General features: G+C 28.8%; 1 long non-coding RNA gene across 17 annotated transcripts in view; it reads left to right on the top strand.

The window, feature by feature from the left end:
* The first annotated feature begins 3,483 nt into the window (after positions 1-3,483).
* Positions 3,484-25,531, top strand: part of LOC143258710 (uncharacterized) — a 36,516-nt gene continuing 14,468 nt past the window's right edge. For 2 of the 17 annotated variants that reach the window (XR_013032521.1, XR_013032520.1), the window contains exons 1-4: positions 6,050-13,745; positions 14,167-14,242; positions 17,305-17,487; positions 24,683-24,912. This is a non-coding gene — a long non-coding RNA (uncharacterized LOC143258710). The other 15 variants (XR_013032522.1, XR_013032523.1, XR_013032526.1 and 12 more) reach the window with 13 other exon arrangements.

The following is a 25,531-nucleotide window of genomic DNA, read 5'->3' as shown; positions in this document are numbered from 1 at the left end:
TTTGGAATTTTGGTGGGGCGTCCGGAACGAGAGAGGTTAGCAGTTGATCCTGTAAGCTTAAACTTGGCAAATATGTTTTGAACGGTAGATTTCCGCACATTAAGTTGCGTAGCAATACCGGAAAGAGACACACGAGACTTGTATTTTACAATAATTTGGTTTTTTTAAATCACTGGATAGTTGTTTCCTGTTCGCCATGATGACCAAGCAGATAATGACGGAGACGGCGCTAAATTGCCGGAAGTAATTTTTTTGCTGGCTAAATTCCAATAATTATGAACCCAGTGTCTACTTCTAGAATGGTATAATGTAGTTTATTCGCAAAACTAAACAAAATTTTTACGGGAATATCAGTTTTTTCACACGTTCTAAAATGTATGAACACTTTCTGCTCCTCCTATTTTTGGTTATTTGTTTATAAACATTTTATTTGTCGTTTAATTTTCATAAAAATTATGTAGATATGTGTTGGTATAATATTTATAATAAAACACACGTCTGTTAGCCTAATAGTGAAACTTTTTAAGTTATGAGCAAAAAACTACTCGGGACGCAGGGGTACAAACACTTTCTGTCGTAACTGTAGGTTCAAAAGTAACTGAACCGGCCTTTTGACGAAAAACAAATACATTTTTAAAACAAAAAAGAAGTTAAGTCATCAAACGTTAAGATAATGAAAGTAAACATGTTTGATGTGACGGGGATTCGGACCCACGACCCTCAGATTACGAGTTGAGTGCTTTAACCACCTTGTTACGCCGGCCGAAAGAAGGATAATAATTTGTCTTATTAAAGGGCGTTCTAAAGTAATTGAACCCGCCTGTGTGAACTATGACAAAAAGGCGACGTTTATTTAATGTTTTAATTTAACTACAATTGTGATATTCTATAGTGTAAAGTATTTTTGTACATACGTTTCACTTATTTCAAATATATTATTTTAAAACAAATGAATTGTGTGATTTCTTTTTATTATTCTAATTTATCGACAATAAACCACAGAACCAAATGTACAGAACCTAACCCCACATAAAAACTTCGAGAATTATAGTTCTGTGTCACAGTGTTTATGACGTTCATGTAACAGTTATGATCAAAGTAGCCTTCATCATGTTGTGATTGTATATGTTATTAGTTTTCAATTGAAATTTAATTGTAAGCTTAAAAATAAGCCTGAAGCAAAAAAGAGGAGAAAATGATATATTTTTCACTGCTTTAGTGATACATAAGTTTAAAATTTGTTCTCTTTTTTTTAAATTGGTTTGCATATAGTTTTATCATGAACAGGAAGTCCAGAAAGCTGTTGAGATTGTCTTATTTTAGTTAATTTATTTTCTTGTTTTCTACAGTAAATGTTTTCCACTGGGGCAGCGGTAAGTCGACATATTTACAACGCTAAAATAACGCTATAAGAAAATACACACAAACATTCTATATAGCAGGTAATATCTGTTCTGCTAGAGAATATAATGCAATAAACAGGAAGTCCAGAAAGCTGTTGAGATTGTCTTATTTTAGTTAATTTATTTTCTTGTTTTCTACAGTAAATATTTTCCACTGGGGCAGCGGTAAGTCTACATATTTACAACGCTAAAATAACGCTATAAGAAAATACACACACACGTTCTATAGCAGGTAATATCTGTTCTGCTAGAGAATATAATGCAATAAATTATAGCATCCGAGTTAGAGGAATTAAAACTGTACTGTGTTTTGCTGTTCGACTTGACGTTGTCAACATGGAATATCCGATCAATTCCATGAGAGGACAAAGGTCAAATGTTGACATTGTCAAACAACCAAAGAAAACGTGTTTCTTGATTATATATTACAGTTTCTTTTTTAAATAATGAATACTTTTCATTTTTACCAACTTTGTCCAGTCTTATTGTTTTTCACGCACTAGAAAGTTGTTGTTGTTTTGAATTAAGTACAAAGCTACACAATGGGTTATCTGTGCTCTGCCCACCACGGGTATCGAAACCCGGATTTTAGCGTTGTAAGTCCGCAGACATACCGCTGAGCCATACATTTATTAGCGAGACCATCTATCTGGTGTTTATTTGTAAGGAAATCAGTTCACCTGAAAATTCCTCAGAATTAATTAAATATAATTATTTTACATTCTTAATTATAAATGTTTAAATGCCTTGTTTCATCAGATGGATATTCTCGTTGTTAACGAGATTTTTTGAACTAACGGATGTTATTAGTTAAAGAAATTTGGAATTTCGCACAAAGCTACTCGAGGGCTATCTGTGCTAGCCGTCCCTAATTTAGCAGTGTAAGAGTAGAGGGAAGGCAGCTAGTCATCACCACCCACCGCCAACTCTTGGGCTACTCTTTTTCCAACGAATAGTGGGATTAACCGTCACATTATACGCCCCCACGGCTGGGAGGGCGAGCATGTTTAGCGCGACGCGGGCGTGAACCCGCGACCCCCGGATTACGAGTCGCACGCCTTACGCGCTTAGCCATGCCAGGCCCCACTTAAAGAAATAATAACCCATTTACAATTTAAAGTAAGATATATGTGATTGTTTATTGTAAACAAATGTTACTTTCATTTTCTTTTTAAATTGCGCCTGGTCCCTTTCTCAAAGAGAGCGATAAGACTCAGAGAACTACAACAAAAACAAACAAAAAAATGTAAACGAAACGAACTGTTTAAAACATGTTCATATGTCCTTTTCAGTCTTCTTGTTTAAGGTGCCAAAACTAGTATCTCCAATATCAATCTTCTGGCAGTTTGTTCCGTTTACGTTTTATTTTTATTGTTCTTGTTTATATGTAATTGCTACACATTATATTGTGTTATTTTATGATCATAGAACTAAATTTAACTCCATGTTACTTTTTTCTGACGCTCCTCAAGTAATTGCAGTTACTAACCTTATCTTTCAGGTTATTATGGCCCAACATTGCCAGGTGTTTAATCGTGGGTTTGAATCTTAGTCACAACAAACATGCCCGCCTTTTTAGCAGAGAGGGCGGTCAATCCCATTATTCCTCAGTAAAAGAGTAGTCCAAGAATTGGCGGTGGGTGATGATGACTAGCTGTCTTCCATCTTGTTTTACACTGCTAAATTGGAGATGGCTAGCGCAGATAGCACCCGTGTGGCTTTGCGCGAAATTAAAAAACAAACAAACTTCCAGGTTATCACCACACACGAGATTAATTTCATATTTCAAACTACAATATTATGTGGAAAAACAATACAAAATAAGTATCTAAATCATAAAAATATTGAATTAATTTTCAATATATAAATCAGAAATTTCAACTTAGTATTGTAGATATGTATATGAAACCCGAATGATGAGTGTTCCGATGTGATTAATCGTAATTTCTAAAGTAACTAAACTACATTACAATATGTTTCATTATCGCCTTCACTATATAACCACCCAGTAGGGCAGCGATAACTTTACCATTTGTTTCTCCTATAGTAGACACAGCCAATAAGAACCTAATGTTACTTTGCTCTAAAACAAATAATTTTACCACAAATATCTAAGTTAATATAAAATAATTAGCTACATTTTTAACATATTGTATTCTCGAAATTATTATGTGTTAATTGTGAAGACATTTTATAACAGCGAATTTATGTTTAGACGTTTCAGTATAATTTATGTATTTAAGTCAATTGGTCTTTAGACGTAAATTGGCTAAGCAGTTTTACAGCACCACCACTGAAAGAAAATTTTCACATGATTTGGTTTACTCTTATGAATTATTATAATTTAAAAACAAAACAATGGGAAAATTAAAAGTAGCATACGTTGAGAGCATTTCAAATTTATATAGTAACTGTCTGTACTTGGTAAAAGTAGGAAACTTATATTCAATTTTTAAATTTTACAACTCGAGTACCATTACTACTGGTATCTGAATAATACAAAGTGAGGGTGGTGAGTTACCTTTTAAGGATTCCTATTCATACGTACTCATAAAGTTATAATTTATGAATATTGTTATTTACTACCATTGTTAAAAGTTAAAAATATATCCTGATATCATAGTGTTCTCATTCATATTCTCAAAAACAGTGATAGAGGAAAGTGTTTCGAAAAAATTGTAACTGCGCCTTTATCACCATTTATTTTTCCTGTGAATAACACCTTTCAGTTTCGGGTTTTATTTTTGATCATGATTTGAGTTATATGTTTGACTGTGTTTAGTTAGAACTTACGGAAGGTAATGTGAATTTGTATATTATTAAGTTATAACTTAACTTTAAACATAACCTCGTTAGCAGATGTAGGCTTGGGTTGATATCAGTATATATTTTTTTAGTTATCGTACAATTTTAGTACTTATCACAACACTTTAAGTTCGGTTTTTCTACTTGTAGACTTGGTCTATTACTATTTAGTACTACTACTAGCAACAGTTAGTATTACTAATAAAAATGAGTTTGGTAAATTTAGAATCATTAACCACGCATTTAGATTAAGGCTAAACATTAAAATGCAGATAATTCATTGCTTCGTAAGTAAACTTGCATAGAAACGACATTTTGTAATTTGTGTAACAAATAGACAATAAAGCAAAACTTGTCTTACAAGTTTCAAGATTGTCCTTGCATTCTCGCTTTCTAATAAATTGGAAGTTTACAATTGCTCTTACTTTTTGAGGAAATAATCTGATTATCTTTAAAAGTGCTGATCTCTCCATCATATAATATATATGTGCATATGCGATTTAAGGACAATGCGAGATGTGTTGGTCCATTTAGACCATCCTTTCCACTGTACTAATTACTGAAATAAAAAAGAAAATATCTAGTCAGCCTTTATCATTCAAACACTTATTAAGCCTTACCTTGAACTTTCTTAAGTTAACTCTTAATTACCACATCTCATGGCAACCCATCTCAAAAACCAACTATCCTGTTAGGAAATTAAAACTGCCTTGTAATGATAATGACTTCTACAGTGCCAAAATGAATATTTGTGTCTGCTAATTTTGCCAATAATAATAATATTCTTACCATTAAGTACAAAAGAGATGATGCATCAGCATTGCTAATTCCCTTAAATATCTTAAACACCTCAATTAGATAACCTTTACTTCTTTTGTTTGTTTGTTTTCAATCGAAAACAGTTTTGGAGATTTTAATCTATCCTTATATGGTTATCTTTTCACTTCAGGTATCATCTAAACCCTTTCCAGCAATTCTGTGTCCTTGCTGAGACAAGGAACTCAAGACTGAACACAATAATCCAAATATGGCTTCTTTATAACCTTTAGACTTTTGTTCAGTACTAACTGTGACCAGAAAAACATTTGTGATGGTTTCATGCTATTTCTTTGAATTGTTTTTATCATTTTCATGCATGCTATTTAATTTACTCTCCAGATGTTATATGTTAGATTAATAAATATTTGTTTTTTAAAAAACATTGTAGGATTAGATATAACTTTATTTAATGAAAGTATTTATAGCCACTACCTCTGTATCCCTTTCTTTAAAAAAATCTGCAATATAGTGTTGTGGGAGCTATATACTGGAAGTTTGAAAAAGATGGAAGTGACAGAGGTGTCTGAGGTCACAATATATGTTAAAGGCACATGTAGGTTTTAAGTGATCAGTAATTGTTTGATAAGCCAGCAACATTAAAGCATACCTGATGGAATGACAGTATATTGTAGAAGAGACTTGCTGGGTTGAGACACACTACCAGCACAACAAATGCAGTTACTAAAATTGAAACATGTATCAGTCTTTTTCTTTATTAAAAATAGTTTTCTCTGAATGCTTTTTATACAACAGTATCTTTTCAGATTTGGTCATATGATATTTGTTGTGTACATAAAGTTGTAAACATAAATCTACAGTTTTTTTTAGTCTATATTTCAGAATATGTTTATCTTTTTACATTTTATTTCCTAATTAAAAATTGAAAAAAAATGTTTGAACAATATATACAGTACTCTGTATTTAAAATGGAAGTTGTTGGACTCTGCTGTTTCAAGGCTCAAGGGTTGTGGCAGTTATCAGCTTGGTACAGTACAAATCATGTTGGTGTAGGTAAATTTTTAGTACATATAGAACTAAGTATAAATATGAGAAAAATGACCAAACATGGGTAAAAATTCAGACACCTAGTAATCATTTTTATAGTGACTTTAATCACAACAAATTTTGGAACCATTGGTATCATTTGGCAAAATATGAAGCTGGGTGATTGTCTTTTTTATAAATTTTTATAAAAATTAATGGTTTTATTTAGTATGTATTATTACTTGAGGGTTTGTATGATGGTGTGAAAACATGAGTGTGGTTGATTCTTGTACTTTCATACCCTGGGTATAATCATTACAATACTTATGCATAAATTTCTTAGTTGCTTATAAAGTTATATTCACAGCATTAAGTCTGATTATTTTTGCTATCCAGAATATAGGAAGAGTCATTGTAACTGATTAGGTACATCTAACGAGCAAAGTGTAAAGTCGTTTTTTTGTGTTCCAAAGACCAGTCTGCCACGACAAATTTGTATTGCATATTTCTACCAACTTCCTTTCTTAATCTTCTATATAATATCTTCCCATTTGCAGATTTTCTTATCATCATTTTAAATGCCTTTCATGTATTTTTTTTGTACAATGTATGCCAGCTTGTGGTTCCAAACCAGTACAGCACAAAGTGTTCTCTAAAAGTTATATGGTCCATAATGATGCAACTCTAAAACATGCACTACATCAGATACAAGTAACTCTAAGACATCCATTTGATCATATACATGTGTAATTTAAACTAGATCTGAATATATTTATTAAAAGGTGATAGTATGTTTAATTACAAATGCTGTTCATATACATGATAACACTGAAGTAGAAGCACAGTTACTGAAACAAGTACATGAAATAGAAACCCTATAATCTGAGCACTTGGGTTATAAGGTTCTTATTTCATCTCTGTCATTCTTGAACATATGAGTTTTTATAACATCATGTACATGTAAACATATATAATTTATGTGTTATCTGATGTATAAATATTAAGAAAATAAAGACCAAGATTTTAAGAAAACCATTAATTTCCATGTATATTTTACATCCATTGTATCCACAGACTTGAAAATCAATACACATATATTTGAAAAAGTGCTGTTTATATTGTTGTTAAATTAGATGGCTGATTTTGTTTGCTAAGGATGTTCTTGTAGAAAGGGACCCTAGCTAGCTATAACCTTGTATATTTTTATGCATTTTGTTTAAAATACACATGCATAAATTTTCATAAAATGATCTGGTTGTTTCTAATTCAATTTGTTAGTTTTTCTATTGACTCTATATATGGTTTCCAAATGGATTTTATAAAGTTGTCAGGTTCACCTGGAATATGATATTGTACAAATAATATTTACAATTAAAGTAAGCCTATATCAAATCTTGCAACTATGGCAGTTGTCATCAAAATTGAATGAAATAGTTATTTAGTAAGTTTTGGTCTTCAAACTGGCTTTATTATAATATCATGTAGAAGTAACAACTGATTCTTAGTTTTCTGTAAATAAACATTGACTGCTGAATGTACTTGTATGTAAACAGTACGTGTTCATAAATGTATGCTATTTTCTATCTATGTCTATAAAGATAGTGTATGGAGCCTAAAGTTGTGGTAGTGACGTTTAAGTCTACAACGTCTGTAGACATAATTCCTTTGTAGACATGGCAAACATGCACATAGCTTCAATTTGTTTATGGACATGCCCGCCATTCCATAGCCTTGGCCTTATTCTATATCACAATGTGTAAAGTAAACAAAGTAATAGTGCTTATAATATTGGAAAAAGTGCAAAACAATTATGAACGTTCAGTGTATGATGGAGTTTTTTAAGTTGAAACAAGGAAATTGCAAAAAACAAAAAATATAACTTGTAGTAAAGAAACAAAGTAGCTAGAATTAAAAAGGTTTTAGAATCGTCTATGAAATGAACTGAAGCTAAGTTATAGCAAAGTAATTGTAAAGTTACAATGAAGGCAAACGTAGCTGAATTGGAAGAAACATTTGAATGTGAGTTCACAAAGAAATAGGCAAATAATTTTGAGTGAAATACTTGTGTATTTTAGATGTAAATATGTTGAGCCTATGAAATTTGTAGCTAATGTAATGTTAATTTTTTATTTTAGGAAATTACATGCAAGTCAAGCATTGTTTTTATGAAATACTCAGTAAATTAAAAAAAACAAAGTGAAATGATGACAGTAACAATGTACAGTCAAGTATCATACAAGTTGAATTTAAAAGTTTAACTAAGGAAAAAACAGGTAGGGTAATTGTAAATTGAAAAGTCTATATGAAATTTGAAGCGTTTGATTAAAAAATTTGTGAGAAGTCATACTAGCAAATGCAAATGTATTATTTGTATAAATTTCTGTAGGTACAACTTAAGATTCAGTTTTCCTTACAAATAGTGACAGCATATTGTTTGGATGGCTGGAGAGATTGATCAAGAAATACCTAGTAGTCTTTTTTTTTTCCCATAGCATTGCTGAGGTTATTATCATCAAAATTATACTCATAATTAAAATTATGATCTCCCATATGCATTACTTTGCTTTTATTATTATTAATAGTAACTTTTTCACTTAGTTTTATACATAATTTAAATCCTTTAGTAAAGCAGCAACATTCTACTTGCAGCCAGCAACTCCCAAAACTTTATTATTAATAAAGTTAAGTAATTTGCTAACCATTCTTTCATCTATATCAGTGATATAAAACAAATAAGAACAAAAGACCTAACACTGAGCTCTGAGGTATTCCGTTTATGACATTAATTGCAGTTTCACCGAACACAAATTTATAACAACGTTTTGCTTTCTTCCATCCAACCAGTTTTCTAATGGAAACTCATTTCATAAGCCAAATGATATATTTAAAAAATATGAAATTCTCTTAATTGGAGCTTACACAATGTCTTCTCTTATTATTATTAATGGAAAGATGAGGATTTTCCTTTTCTAATATTAATTAGTGAGAGTGTAAATAGTAATTTTTGGTATTTCTGCTTGTTTTGAGGTTGTTGAGGTACTGCAGGGATTACTTGGAACAGTTGGTTGGATGGGGAGGTATTTTCAAAAATTCACCTCTAATTATAGTTCCATAAGTAAGTGCAAGATGTTGCATGTGGATTATTGTAATTTGAATAATGCATTTAATACACATTTACAAATTGCCAGTTAGGTTAGGCCTCATTTGGAATACTGTTAGTTTTAGTCTTTGTATCTAGGAAAGGATATTGATTTATTGCAACTTTTTTAACCCATAGAAGGGCTACTTGAAGGAATATGAGGAAACAAGATTATCTTGGGATAAGGTGACCACATGTCAGTGTATTGGGAGTTTTATCTTCAATAATGTCACAGATTTGAAGAAACTTTCCCAAAATAATTATTATATTTCATTCAATATAGTATGAAGTCTACAGGAGAAGTACGTTACAAATAAACATTAAGGAGAAAGTTTTTGTCATCATCATTATTAGGCATAACATTGTTATGTTATAATACTGGTTCAGTTGCCATAGATACTACCTTTTCTTAGAGGAGTAAATTTCTAAAACAGATACTCAGTATAGAAATATAACTGCCACCAGTTCTGCCTGTTCTTGAACTCTCATCTTTGAGAAATGTAAATTAAACTTGTTTCTTAGGAAATCTAGTTTTGTTTCAAGGTCATTAAATACCAACTCCAGTTATCCTTGTAAGATAACCACTTGATGTCCAAAATAATCATGGTTGTTTTCCCCTGAACCATTCTGATTAAGCCAATATGCTTTCTTAGTTAAGGAGACAACTGTATGTAACATTCTAATTAATTCTATAGTAGTAACTTAATACTCTTAACTCAGCCAAAAATATCCAATTTTAAAAACCATAAACATACTTTATTAATTTACTGATTATGTTTCTGTCATTAACATTATATCTGGGCAGAATCTGTTTGTAATCACAAAAATATGTATTCTGTAACTCTGAATGTATTAGGTGCATACTCACAAAATTTGGCAAGTTTTAAGAAAAGATTGCATGTCTGTGGTGCAAAAAAATCACTTTTTAATAAGGTATTTTCAGTAAAAGTTTGTCACTGAATTTACTTTGTAAATATGTCAGAGAGAAATGTGATCTTCATGATAAAAATAAAAACTGTTTCATCTTACAGTTTCAACATTTCATTTGCATAACTTCTAGCCTTCTCATTAAATGTCAAGCATATCTTTTAGCAAAACTATATTTTTCATCATTTGATTTATCTTAACACTAACTGTAATGAAATCAACAATGTAGGATAAAGTGAAAAGTTGACAACATCTAATTTTTTTACATTTAGAATCACTGTATATTGTAACAGATAATTATAAGCTATTTGTTTTTACAGCTAAAGCTAATACTTTTCAGATGTGTGCTAATTTAATGATATTGCTTTAAATCTGTAGTTACACATGCACTGAGTACTCAAACATTTACATAGCCAATAGATTTGTGTAAACAAATTGAATAATGCTAAGTTAGTAAGTGTTACAAATAGTTTTTCTCCTTTCATTAAGTTTGCTTATCTTACCTAATAAGTTTATAATTTTTTTTACATTTAAGTGAATTTTATAACAATACATATAAAATATATATCAGAAAAAAGAAATTTACTACCTACTGTCTGGACTCTGTTTTTGAAACACTGTAGACTTGTTTATATATAACACGGGTGGTGTTCCAAAATGTAATTAGTTTTTATTTCATGTGGGTAAAACTACTACTATTTAGCTGTGTTTCTAACTAGGTTATAAATAGATTAAAAAAATACTCCATCAGAACTTCATATTATTTTATGCTGCAAGGTGAAGTATTTGATGTGTAATTTATAATCACCCAACAAAATCACCAGAATATAACTTGTAGTTAAAAAAGCCTTATGAGTGTTAGAAGCCATTGTAGCTTGTATTCATAGATAACTCAGTTTGATAGAGTATTGGGCCTCTTATCCAAAGGTTTTGAGTTTAAGCCCCACTATTGAATGTTCTAAGATTTTTGCTTATATATGTAGGTGTAACATATACTAAAGGAATTTTCACTTATAATAATATTCATTAGAAAGTTTAGTTTTATAATATGAATTAAATAACATAATTAAAAAATATATGGGAATCTTGTTAGACCATTTGTTGGATGATGGTAAATGAATTCATTTATGGTGTGACTTCAACACAAAGTAGTTTGAAATTTCATATTTATTTTGAGAAAAACTTGTACTGCTAATATTAGAAATGAAAAACAACATGGATTAGCCATAAAGATTTCTTGTCTTACTAATTTATTAACTTTTTTTTTGTTAGGATGTTGTAATATGGAGGATGGAAATGATGTGGATTTCTTGTGCTTAGATAAGGTGCTACTCAAGTTGGGGTGTGAAATTATTGTAAAAAAAACTTCTTGTTCAAATGATAAAAAAAATGCTTGAAAATTCCCCTTATCCTCCTTAAAAATAAACCTGTCACTTTCCATCTGTAAAGTTCAAAACAAAAGTAGAATTTTATGATGTAGACTTTGTTTAACGGTGAAAAAAGAAATTCTGGGATTTGTATAGTAAAAAAAAATGCACTGAAAACATAGTCATTTGCAAAATTTCTATAAATTTAAATCTGTAATGCATATTTGTCATAATATTTACATAAAATTTTATTTTATAGGTGTGACACAATAGTATTATACACAGGTGCAGGTTATCTTTAAAAAGTTCAGTTTGTAAGATGCAGCCCATCAGCAGCTGAGCAGTAAGTCTGCAGGCTTATAATGCTAAATGCTTGTTTTTGATACTTGTGGTGGGTAATGCACAAATAGCCCATTGTGTAGCTTTGTATTTAACAACAGCTCAACCAAACATAAGATGAAAAACAAAACAAAACTGACCTATGAATTATTGTTTAGTGTATCATCTTTCCTGTTGTTTATTGCAATACAGAGTGGATAAACTGGATGTATTAACATGAAAGAGATTAAATGTAAAATTCTGTATGTTCAATTTTGCCACTTTGAAAAAATTGCTTTTTTCTTTCTAACATTTTCACGAAAAATTATACAAAATTAAAAGTTAATTATTTATTAAATTAAACCAATATAAATTATTTCATGAAATTGTAGGAAATGTAACTTTATTTATTTCAAATGTTATAAAATTTCTTACTTTCAAACAAAATACTTTGTTTTCATTTTTTGTTCTAGATTCCATAGTTTATTGGATCTATGTCCCCTCATATCAAAATTAAAGGGCACCCTGTAAACTGTATATTTTATCTGTTATTTTCTCTATTCTAACTCTGTAGTGACTTGGTTGATTTGACCAACCTTTTAACTACTACAAAAACATTAATAAATTTACTTTTTTCATTCCTAAAAGTGTGTGGATTATAACAATTACACAATATTTATTTTCCAGCATGAACTATCAATTTTCTATTTAGTTGTTTTTTTTACTTATTGATAAGCTTTGGTAATTTATTATGATGGTCAACTCTGGGTGAATTACAGACTGAATTATCAGCATGTTCACGTTGAATTACACAAACATGCTTAGTCTTGTATCATTGATCACAAGTATTTTGTTTATTCACTTCATTTAAAAGAAATTGTAATAAGTTTCTACTTTTTGTTAATTTTGTAACAATAAATAGAAAATATATACAAGGAATTACAAATTAGTACTTCAGAAATCTTGTAGTCTTCAAGGTTTTGCACTTGTACAATTCATGATGTTAAAATGTAGTCGTTATTCATAGATAATGTGATCTAATTTTTCTTTTAATCCAACAACTCAATTTAGAATAAGAAATATATCTATGCATACAGACTAGAATGCCCTAAAACTTGTGTAATATATCTGGCTTTGTAACTTAGTTAGAAATGACTAAAAATTCCCATAGGTGTTTGAATGTAACAAATAATAACACCTACATGTTCAAATCCAGTTAGAATAAGTCATTTAGTCCATGTGTAACTGTCTTTTAAGTGAAATCCTTTCTTTCTGTTGATTGCAAATAATACAGTAATAAACATAAGAAAAAAAAATTCTTAAGTTTTGAAAGCATGATACTCTGTGGAAGATGTGGCACATGACATTTACTTTATTAAGCAATAAATATTTCCATAAAACAAAGCTTACTTTCTACGAATTGACATCTACTTTGGGAATATATATTAGTGAAAAACTCCACAAAAACTTACAAGACCAAACAGAGTTAGCAGAAAATGAAGAAATGTTCATTTTGGAGTGTCATGTAGTATATAAAGTGAAGCTTGGTAATTTACTTGTGTGCATTCCTATAAAATTAAGAAATTAAAACTTGTATTCAAATTTTAACAATGAACTATGTTTTAATGGCAAGTTTATTGATATAACTTGACAAGTGAGATTTGATACCAGTTAATTGTCATAGTTATTAAACATTAGTGATCCTGGTAGTTACTTCTTGCAATTATCTCAGTATTGAATTGATAAAAATTACAATTAAGTTAATCATCACAAAAATAAGCAACTAATTAAAATTGTAGTTTATGGTTATTCCAGCTATCCAAGTTATCAAAATATGGCCAATATGTCTGTAAACACAAAGTTGCATAATGAAGGTCTTGACTTTTGTTCCTGTTACCATTAAACTTGCTTATTGTATCTTTGTTACTGCAAAGTTACTAAGGTTATCTGCCACTGTCAGTGATTTTGAAATGTTAACAAGAGGTAAGGCAACTGGCTGGTAACATTCATCACCAAATCCAACTATTTTAGTGTTAAATATAATATTAATGTATTGTTTTTTTTCATTGTGTTATGTAACTAATTTATAATTGCATAACTCTTCATTATTGTGTTAGTAGGTGTGAATCTACGGATGGGTCCAAATGTCTTAATTCATTTTTTTGTTACAAATTAAAAACTATATTCTTTAGTTTTTTTTAAAAGCAGGTGTGAATATAGGTGGCATGACTCCACTTGTGTTTTTTAAGATTTAATAATTGTATGCTTTAAATTTCAAAATTAATAGAATAACATCTTGGGCATTCTTATTTATGGTACCATATAATATCAAAAATAAATAATGGATGACAATATGTGTATTTTCTTGGGTTATTAATTACTATAAAAGGTTTCTTTTTTTTAGGTTTTCTTGAATCCAGTACAGCTAGATTTTACAGAAATTTGTTTAAGGACTCGGCTAATAAATTGTTATCTATAAGGTAATGAACAATATAAATTTCAATTAAATCTAAATTCTCATACCTTGGCCTTTTGTAGACATTAAACAACATGTTTAGACTTTAAAATTATTGTTTAGAAGATACCTACAGCTCTAATAACACAAACTTGTAACAAAATGTAATTTTCATCGTATAAAAGTTTTAAATTTTGTGAAAAAGCTGTATTGTTGATGTCTTAAAATAAGTGAAAATGCAATTGATATAACTGTAAATAACCATTTACAGTTAACCATTAACCATATTTGTAAACAAAATTTTAAATACACATCCTGTTTATAAGTGCTGGTTTAATTATGATTATAAATAACTATAGCTTTTTAATTTTAATTAAAAATTTTAAATATTTGTTTTTAACTGTTTTTATTTTCATATCATTAGAAATAAAAATATAAATTTTGAAATTGTGGATTATAACTTGATTAAGCTATTTATTTACAGAGTATATTAACATTATTTGAAATTTGACTTATTAAAGTTATTTTTAGAACTATATGGTAAAAACTGATAAAACCAAAAATACTATGTTGTTATAGAGGAAATATAATTTTTTCTCATGTAACAAAATTTTTGTAGTTTTTGCAGCCAACTTTTTAAAAATTAACAGGTATCATACCATCACTGTAGAAATGAAACATTACTATAGCTAATGTGTTAAGAGTTGAAATTTGTTACATCTTAACATAGCAATGTTGTTTGAATAAATTTTAGTTGTATTCTTGCTCATTCCTTAATGGTTTTCAAACTTCGTAAGATGAAGTTATAACTATCAAAGGTTTTATTTTACAAATAAATTGATGCTGTTGTAATTTTTATGTAGCCTGGCTTTAACTTTAGGCAACAGAAATGTAAAAATTAAGTTTTTACTTCTTGTAAGTACTTCTTTGCCTAATAAATAAAATGAGTTATGATTGTTCGCTCTCATGATGATTATGAAGTGAGTAAATGTATAGTTAAAGATACATCACTTAAAGCCCCAATATTAACATAAACGGCTTCTAAACATGTAAAACAATGGTAGACTGACTGCCTAGAAAAGTGTACACAGTACCGTTAGAACAGGTGACTCATAAGTAAATAAATCATTTGGTTTAAAGCATTAAACAGAGCCATTGTATTGCCTCTATGAATCATTTTCATGTAGAAAGCTTAGAAAACATAATTCTAAAGTTTTGCTTGAAGGCAAAATACGTCTAATATTATTAATGCTGCTTGATAAAATGTTTTGAGGCTGAAAATTTTCAAGTTGTTATACTTAAACAATTTTTGAGCAAAAAAGTACAAAAATACATTTTAAAATTTATATTTTTATTATTTCCTGACATTCATTTGGTGTATTTCATGAAAAAGTAAAAAAGAAAAAAAAGTTGTATATGCAAAACCGTAGAGTTTTACTTTTGAATAAAACAATCCATTAATTGTTTTTATTGTATTTTCTACCATTTTTAAAGAATCTATTATACTTGAAAATGTTATCCACTTTGTTGATTTTCTAGCATTTCCTTAAATGTATTAAGAAGGCTTTGGTTGAAACCTAGTGATGTTGTCAAAGTAGCTATTTAAAAAAAAAAAAAAAGGAAAAGATATGATTGGACAAAGGAAGAATTAATTTATATAATTTTAGAGTGAATACATAGGTTTAGTAATGTGTGTTTTGTAGTTTCTCTAAATATTTCTTTCAGTCTGTTAACTTTGAAACTGTTTGTGTGTTAAATGATATCTGTTTGGAAGCTACAGGAATTCCTAAACACAGGGATCTGTGTGCACATATATATATATATATATATATATATACACACACACGTACGTATGTATGTGTATAATGAAGTTCTATGATTAAAGATTACTTAAAGGTATCTTGTTGGTGTTTGGTTCTTTGTTTAAAATTTACTGATTTTTACCTTTTTATAGAGATATTTTGGTTTAACTGTTGCTTTGTTTTTAAATGAGTTTTTCATTATGTTCACCAAAGAAAATAAAAATAATCAAATCACTTAACTCAAAACGTTATTGTATATTATTGTTGTTTATTTTGTTGAAACAATGTACATAAATAATCTAATTGGCTACTTAATTATTTATAACTGCAATCATGATATGTTGTAAATAAAACATTATTATTATTATTGTTGTCAGTAAAACATGTTTTAATTATATAATTATCAGTTTACTCATCATGAAGGTCAGTGTGAGATTATTGCAAATTTTAAAACAAACATACCAAGTATCTAGTGGTATTTAGTCCTCATTTGATTCACTTTCTAAGTAGGAAATGTCCAAATTAATGTGAATTTTTAAAGTTTACAGAGCAGACTGGATAATCAAAACCATGTTTATAAAAAATGACTAAAGCTAAGGAAAAAAAAAATTGAAATCTGATGCCTCAGCTTGTGCATTTCTCAATAGTTAGAGGCCCATCATATAAAAATACAAACTGGGAAGAATATATTGATTGCATGATTTGTTATTATGTTAATACTCTTAACATTTGTTTTATTACGATATATGAAAGCTCTTTTTGTTACTAGTAATGGGTATCACTCTCAGAGTCATACTAGACTGAAGTAATTGTTTACTGCCAATGATGACACTTCTTATCATTCTTACATTTTTTTTTCTAAGTCAGTTACTATAAATAGTCAGTGTGAGAGTCAAAGTAGGAAGAAATGTAGTTTGTTAATATAAAGCAAATTCACATTTATCATGTATGATGTTTCAAAATTCTACATTCCTGACAACATATTTAAATTTTGACATTTGCATTTTACTTGTGAGTATTAACCACTAATTCCTATTTAAAATTTATAGAACTGAAGTGAGTGTGAATTGATTTTCATCAGGTTTAAAAATGGTGAAAGTAACTTTTTATATTTTGATTTACTATTTTATCTAAAAAGATTGGTTACTTATTGTACTGGTCTTTAATATTTCTTGAGTGTCTTAAAAACATGAGGTAAAAGTAAAGTATTAGTTGTTTTTTGAACTTTTTTTTTAATTTTAGGAGAAACTTTGATTTCATTATAGACTACTTTAAAATCTTCCAGCACTGAAACGCTTAAGAGGCCCTTGGTCTCTTTCTTTTATTCCATTACAAGTACAGTCCAAAGCTATGGAATCATCGTACTCCACAGATTGATAAGTTAAAGTATGCTGATGACGTTAAACCTTATGGTATTTCTTGCTCTACTGAAGGTGTTAAGGTATTACAGACTGAGTTTGATCAGTTGGTAAGTTATTTAGCAAATAACCTTTGCTTATAATGATATAGTATGGTAGTATATTTGGTTTATCACATCTGGATCATGTGTTTAATATTTATGGGAATCAACTCAATGGTGACTGAATAAAAGGATTTTACCACACTTACAAGAAACAGGTAACAATTTTTCTTTCATTCAAAAATGTTACTACTACTTTGATTAATCCTGACTTAAAATAATTAAAAATGTCCTTGCTATTAGTTTTAACATAATCTGCTTGATTCTTCTTGTTACGTTTTTTGTTTCCATTTTAGCCAAATTTCTTAAATTTACTGTAGTTCTGTAAATCTTTCATCACAAAATTTAAATTTATTAAAATTGGACTATTTATCATATTTCTGAAGCTATTTATTATAATGTTTATAATAATTTTAACTTCTAGTATCTGGTAAGATTTCAATGTCTTTTTTGTACAAAAAATGTTTTTAATGGGGTAGTTTTACTGAAGCATTTTTAGTGAAAAGTGATTTTCTTGTTAAGAATAAAAATACTTCTTTTCATCTGACAATTTTCATATTTCATTTATGTAATTCCTAATACCAAATTAAATAAGTTTTGTGTTTCCTTTTTTGCAAAACTTTATATCTCCTTTCTCCTACCATAACATTAACAGGTCATCAATGTGTGTTGGAATAAAAAGTTATAAATATGATATAACAAAAATAATTATACAATTTCCTCCTCTGCATTGACTGTAGAATTTCAGAAAATTTTAAAATATTCATCCTAACAACCTTAACTGATAATCTTTTAACATCTGCTTCCTTATAATTTTATACTTTTATTGCAATATTTTATACTATAGAAACAGTAGTGGCCTCTGTTAAAAGCAGTGAATCTTAGCAGGAGCCCACTACTTACTTCCTGTAAAACTAATATAAACAGCTGGGTTATGTTACTTACATGGTCATTACCATAAAAGTTCAAACATTTTATTTTACTAATGTTTTATTAGGCTAAACTGAAAAAATTTAGTTGCTTTTGGTTATATATAATAATGTTTTACATAAAAACAAGGACTTGTAGTACTTAATGCTTATTTAAACATGTTGGCAGTTGAAGAAAAATTGAAAACATTTTTCCGTGGCATTTGTTAAGTCTCAGTTTATCAGCATTATAATGGTATGCTCCAAAATATGACTGCCATAAAGGTTAGATAAATGAAGGGGTCATTGTCTAGTGGATTTGACAGACTTGTTGTTACCTCAAGCATGTAGCAAGGTCAAATGTCAGATTTTTGCTTTAACTATTGCATAAACTAAACTTTTCTAATCAGTTAGAAACTGCATAAACCTATTGAAGTTTGAAAATTGGGATCTTAGATATGTTACATGACACAGGAAAAAACAGATTGAGAATTTTTTTTAAATATATTTCTCTTTGAAATTAAGTTAAAACTTTGAGTTTAAGTTATTTTCTTGATAACCTTATTGGTCTGCAGTGATAATAAAGTTGTTTAAATTCATGTTAAATGTAACACCATAAAAGGTTGTGATATGCACAAATAGAACCAAGTTTGGATGCAAAGTGTTAACTCATAATTCAGATTCACTAATAATAAATCTTATCTTTGGCCTCATAGTTGTTTCCAAAAATTAGGAATTAATAGTTGCTTTTTCTGTATAAATATGTAATAAAAACTCAACTAATTATCAATGATCACTCTTCCGTAAATGTTCCCACAATTTTCAACTCTATGTCCACATCCTCATTACTGATTAACAAGAAATCTAAAATGGTATCCTATCTGTTTGGTTTCTTTGATCAAATTATGTAGAAAACCTTCCTGAATTATTTCAGGAAATCTCTCTCTTCCTCAGTATTTTACATCATACAATCTCAATCATTGTGTCAGAAATTAGTGCTCTAAAATTATCACATCAGTATCCTTATTACATTGCTTCTGTTTTGATAGATGTCATTGTACTTGTTCCTGTGAATTCCTGAAAATATTAGTTTTTCTAGTGTTTTGTACACTTTACATCAGTCAATGGCAAGGTGTCAGCTATTTTTGCATGTTAGAGAAAAGATTTCAGACAAATGAAAATGAGAGCAATAAAATGTTATTACTATTATTAGAAATAATGTTGTATTATAGATTTTAGTTGGTGAGTGTTACTAGTAACCTGTGGCAACATTTGTGATGCTTATGCACAATGCTTTATTTAATCTTAGTCACTCCGAATTAACACAGTGATCTGAAATGTGTGAGTTATTGTATTGTCTGTCATATTGTATACTTCAGTAAAACATTGTATGGAAATTAATTGAAGAAAATGTGACAGCATTTTGTAGTTTAAAATAATAGATGTGTTAACTGATACTTTTCAAACATATTTCAAAAACTTCAATCATGACCTAGGTGTGTCACCTTATCAAACCACATTGTTTCATAGTAGCAATCATTATTTGTCACTGTTACTTGCTACATATTTATCCTTTATAATATTCAAACCATTTAGAAACTATAACTGGGGAAAAAAATTTTTCTTGTTTATATTTGTGCAATACTTTTTAAATATATGAATCTCTGTGATTCTTTTTATTTCATGTATTTTATATATATATTACATTTGTCATCAGCTACATGTACATGTTTATTTTCCAGGAAGGAAAAATACTAGTTGACTGCTGATGTACTAAAGATATTAATAACTTGAACAACTCTATGAACTATTTTACAATTGTTGAGAATACAGAACAATTCAGCCTTTTTTCTTATTATTTACCTAAGTTTGATTTGACCAAATCTTGTAGCATTGAACAATTATTTTTTGTTTATTTGTATATGGGTAATATATGGTAGTAGAATAGGTGGTAAGTTTGTAACATGAATTGTTTCTTGGTAGTTGCGACATGTATTTGAACATCAATGGAACCGTTGAAGTTTGTGCACTTTCATGCTTGGTGTGATACCTGTGTGCTATACTACTTAGCATCAGAAAGCACTTATAATTGTTTTTATTATATGTTCATTTTTGTTGTGAATATCAAGAAACAAGATTTGGAATATTGGAGCTCACTGTAATTATTTATTAAACTGTTGTTTACTTTGTTGACGTACATTTAGATATACCAACATGGCGTGAGAATAGTGTTCTTCAAGACACCAGTTTTAAACCATGACATAATGTTTAATGCACGTCACTGAGCTCATTACTTGCTTTGCATTCTTGGAAAGTATTATGTCCTTTGAGTATGTGAATATTTCAGAATTTCTACCAAGATATTTTTTTAAATTTTCATATAAGAAAAAGACCTATAGAACTTTTTACATTTAAAAGATGTTATAGTAATGCATGTTACTAGTGACTTAAGTTTGCAGCATATCCTACAAGATCTTTGGAATTATACCTCATAAGTCTTCTCATTGAAAGCAGCACTGCAAGAGAGTAATTTCAAAAGGAGTAGCAAAAAAAGACAAGATTAAGACAAATTAGGCAAGTGTTTGTTTAGACAAAACTTCTACATTACAATTGTAGAATCACAATCTTTACATACATTTGAGGAATCCAAGTAGAAGCATCAGTCTGTGGAAGTACTTCAGATTAAGTTACCTCTTACCCTCAAGTTTTTTACTTGTTTTTGTTTCGTATTTGATCCATTAGCAACCAAATAACTAAAAGTCATGGACCAATAGGCAGTTTAGTGCATGAAAACATGAAATTTTTAGATTGCATGGTAAAAACTGGGATATTCAAATATTTTAATGATATTTCTATATATGGACAAAAAAAACTAGTAATATCATAATCATATGTGGTTGATATTTGTGTAGGTACGGTACAAGTAATGGAGCTTACATTATATGGAGAGATAGATATTATTGCTGGTGAAACATCAGAAAGACAAATGTCCATACATAATTTTATTTAGGATTAAAGTCCTCTTCAGTTAAAATGCACTAAACAGTGAATACAAGTCACGTGTATAACTTTACATGACCAGAACTTAAATATTATTTTCCACAAAATTATCAGCAATTTTTAAAAATTAATTTATCACAGTTTAAAGATATTTTTTAAAAGGTTTTCTAGATAATATTCTGTAGGGTTGTGTTAAAGACAACTGTGTATGTAACTGTGAAACAAAGTATTGATAAAGTTGTTCAGTAAATGAAAAGTTACTGTAGGTCAGTGTTTGTTAACCTTACCCATTTATGAGAGAGATCTCAACAATCCAGTATCTTAAGTTGTGAAAAGTGGAGTTTCTAGGAAAAACCAACTTTAAAATGAAAAATGGAAACTTTTTGCAATTTAAATGTATTAAGATATTAATCCAAACTTTCTTCAAAGTTATATTTTCATTGCATTAAACAATACATTTATGATAACGACTAGGGGGCAGAAGTAGCTTATTTATAGAATGTAGACAATGAAGAGGACTTGAATGCAAAAAATAAGTTCTTTGAAGATGTATCAAAATGTGACAGATTAATCTAAAACTAGTTTAAAATACATATCGTTCAGGAGGTAGTGTATTGATTTTGAAGTATATAATATCAAAATAATTAAAATATAAACTCCAGTTAAAATAAATGTTTTAGTGAATAATGGGTTTAATAAGTATATCATAAGATAAACTATAGTAGTATTAACTAATGAAAAAAAAAGTCTTAAAAAGCTCTGTTTATTTTGTTTGCTTAAAACCAACTTAAATAAAATGTTCATACAGAAAATATAAATGTCAAGATAAAAGAAATGTATGATTAGATATATATGAAATGCTTACTGCTGTTTGAAGGGAAGTTTTATTTATTTTTCTAGTTTTATGTCTGTAAATGTTTTTTATTCAGATTAACCAATTTCTGTATGAGCAGACTTATTTAGATATGCTAAATACAATTTAAAATTGTTTGTGGATCAAAATGGTATCCCAGTATAATAATAATAAATAGCCAAACTATAATGAGTTAGACATGAGTATTGTTAAAAACTTTCTGAAATAGAAAGTGTGAGATATGAAGGGATATTATGCCAAAATAAATTTACATCAAAAGAAAAACTGGTGTGTTGAAATTCTTAATTTCAGCATTGTATGTGTATTATTATTATTGTTGTGCTTGGTAATGTATCAACTTGTTTGCAAATAAACCATTTCTTGGCAGTCATTTTGTGATAAGATTCCAGTTTATATGTGCTTAAAGTAATGCTGACAACTTTTATTTTGTAACTAGTTTATTGAACAAAGCTGCGATGAGGAGTTTCATGTTTATAAATTCCTTTAATTAAGGATGTTGCAAAAGCATAGGTATGTATATTGTGTTACCTCATGCATTGTAACTGGCAAAATTTGGAGATTTATCAGTATAACAATTACCTGTGAGTAGTAACTGTGTCAATTACTGTCATAAAACTGTTGATTAGTCAAAATTTGGATTTCCAGCTATTCAAGAAACTGAATTGTTGCTTCCATGTGTTTTTGCTGTCTATGTTATTGCAAAACTAAGACTTTCTGTTTTGATTATTTTGAACTAATGAACAGAACTATCTGCTTCCAGCTTTCTACCTCCCTTTTTTCAGCTGTATTGTGTTTCACAATGCAGTCATATAATTCATTTATCTTAGTGCAGTTTCACATTGCATTTTTTTATTAACTGCATATGAGAGAACAACACAGTGTATATGAAAAAAAGTATGAGATTGACTTGTTTTTTTCCTTGGATTTTTGCTTTAATTAATGTGAAATATGAACAAAAATTTCATGAAGTTGCTTCTTGTAATAATATAATTCACATAGTTTGCATAACATTTCTTGGTAGCACTGTGGAAGAAAGAATGCAAACTTGGTTCAGTGAACAGTAAATATTAATTTATGTTACAATGTATATTTGTATAAACAAAAATAATGTAAGATTAACATATACATTGTTGTATTAAATATTTAAAAATGTGTATATTTTAAAATTATTTTATAATTCTGTTCACAGTGTGTACATACATAGTTATCTATTGATGATGTGACTGGTATGTTCAAGACAATATTATTAAGTTTTTCTTACATTATTTTGTTCCTGAACTTAAACTCAGTAAAAAATGTTTTATATATGTTGTTTGAGTTGATTATAAATGTATTAGTGTTAACGTTTGTTTTTATTTATATTTGTGTACTCAGTTGAATTACATTTATATGTACTTATGTAAATGTAATCAAGTGTCCAAGATAGAGTTTGTATACCATTTGTACAGTACGAATGATAAACTAATTTCTAAACATTTTTGTATAGGATATGTAAATCTCAATATATGTTTCTCACATTATACAGTATATGTTGTTGAAACTGTGTACTATGTGAACTATCTGTACTATAAAAGAGAAGTCAGTAACATATACTTTTATAATTTAACATCACTGGATGTGCTTGAAGTTTTATCTTATTATTGTTTGTGCTTACAAATTAGAACAGGAAACCTAAAGTACAGAATGAGGGTATACAACATCAGTGTTCTAATGTGGTTGAAGTTTATAGTATAGAAATTACTACTTATTATTAAAGGCTTATTTTTTGTGATGACTTAATGTAGGTTGCGTGTTATTCTCTTGTAATGTTCAAACAAGTGGAAATTTAAAATTTGATAATGTTGATACAGTTAAGGATAGTTGAGTTTTTGTTTACATAATTTTCTTATTTCCTTTCTCAGATAAAATCTAAGAAATTTCAACCAACTAGTTGGTGATTACTGTTTTATCAAAACAAGTCTGCTGAAATTTCTGATAAGAATTTTTTTTTTATGTGCCAAAAAAAAGTTTTTTTTTATATTTAACATAATTTTTTGTCACCTCAGTGTATCCACCTATCGTCATTTCAAACAATACAATTAATGAGTATTGCTTAAAGCTTCTGAAAAATAAACATCTGAATATAAATAATGGAGAGAATGAGTTTTAATGAAAGCACTGTTTTAAACTTAATGCAAACATTTCCAAACTTTCAATTTCATTTGTCACTGATAAGTCTGACACTCAACCATTAAGATTTTTTTTCTCAATTAATGTATATAACCACAATGCTTTCACATTTATTTCACACAGAGCTAATGCTCTACATTTCTTAAGATTTATTTATTTTATGCAAGTATGATCAAATATTGGTTGTATGATTAAGTTACAGAAATTTTCTTATGAAAAACTACAAAAACATTCTTTTTTTACCTCCAACCAGGACTGCAGTTTCTGTGCCCAGTCTGTCATAAACAGTTTTCAACTAATTCAAACATGAGGCGTCATGTTCGAGACCAACATACTCAAGACAATAGGTTTCAGTGTGAATTCTGTTTTAAGTCATGGAGAAGATCAGATCACCTCAAAATTCATCTGAAAACTGTTCACAGTATAAAAGATTCAAGCAGAAGCTTTGATCTGATGTGGACTAAGCAAGGACCAAAAACATAGGCAAAAATATTTTTGCCTCTTATCACTAAATATTGTAAAATAAAATTTGTGAAAATTCAGCTGAAATATTATATGCACAATGTATATTATCATTTCACACATTTATAACATGCAGATTTATTACAACTTAGAAAACCCTTGTTTTAGTCTTACAACCTATTTAAAAGAAAGTATTAACCTTACATGTACATCACTAATTATAAATAAAATGGAAAAGGAACTACACAATAATGGTGTTTTTAGTATAAATAATTTATTAAGTATCTTTTACTATATCTTCATACACTATTTAAACCTTGGGCATACTTATGGTTCCATGAAAAAGTTATACTCAACTTTCTGTTAGAAAAAAGAAAAAATAGCAGGTATTATAGCTTAATATGAAAGCATGTTCTGTTTATGTAAACTAGAGTTTTCATTTTCCTAATGAATTTGATCACTTATTCATTCTCTCTTTTTTTTTATAAATATAGAATGCTTTAATGAATAGAATAATTATTTAAATATTTGTTCTGTGTTAATAATGTATTAGCTAAGTGGTTTCTAGTCAGTGTACTCCAAGTTGGCATTGGTAGCATGCTATAAGTTCTGGTAAATAAACAGCACCAGACATGTACAT

The sequence above is a fragment of the Tachypleus tridentatus genome, chromosome 8 (assembly GCF_004210375.1).
Source record: "Tachypleus tridentatus isolate NWPU-2018 chromosome 8, ASM421037v1, whole genome shotgun sequence".
NCBI lineage: Eukaryota > Metazoa > Arthropoda > Merostomata > Xiphosura > Limulidae > Tachypleus > Tachypleus tridentatus.
The sequence above is the reverse complement of the archived record's forward strand: the minus strand, read 5'-3'. Positions and strand labels throughout refer to the sequence as shown.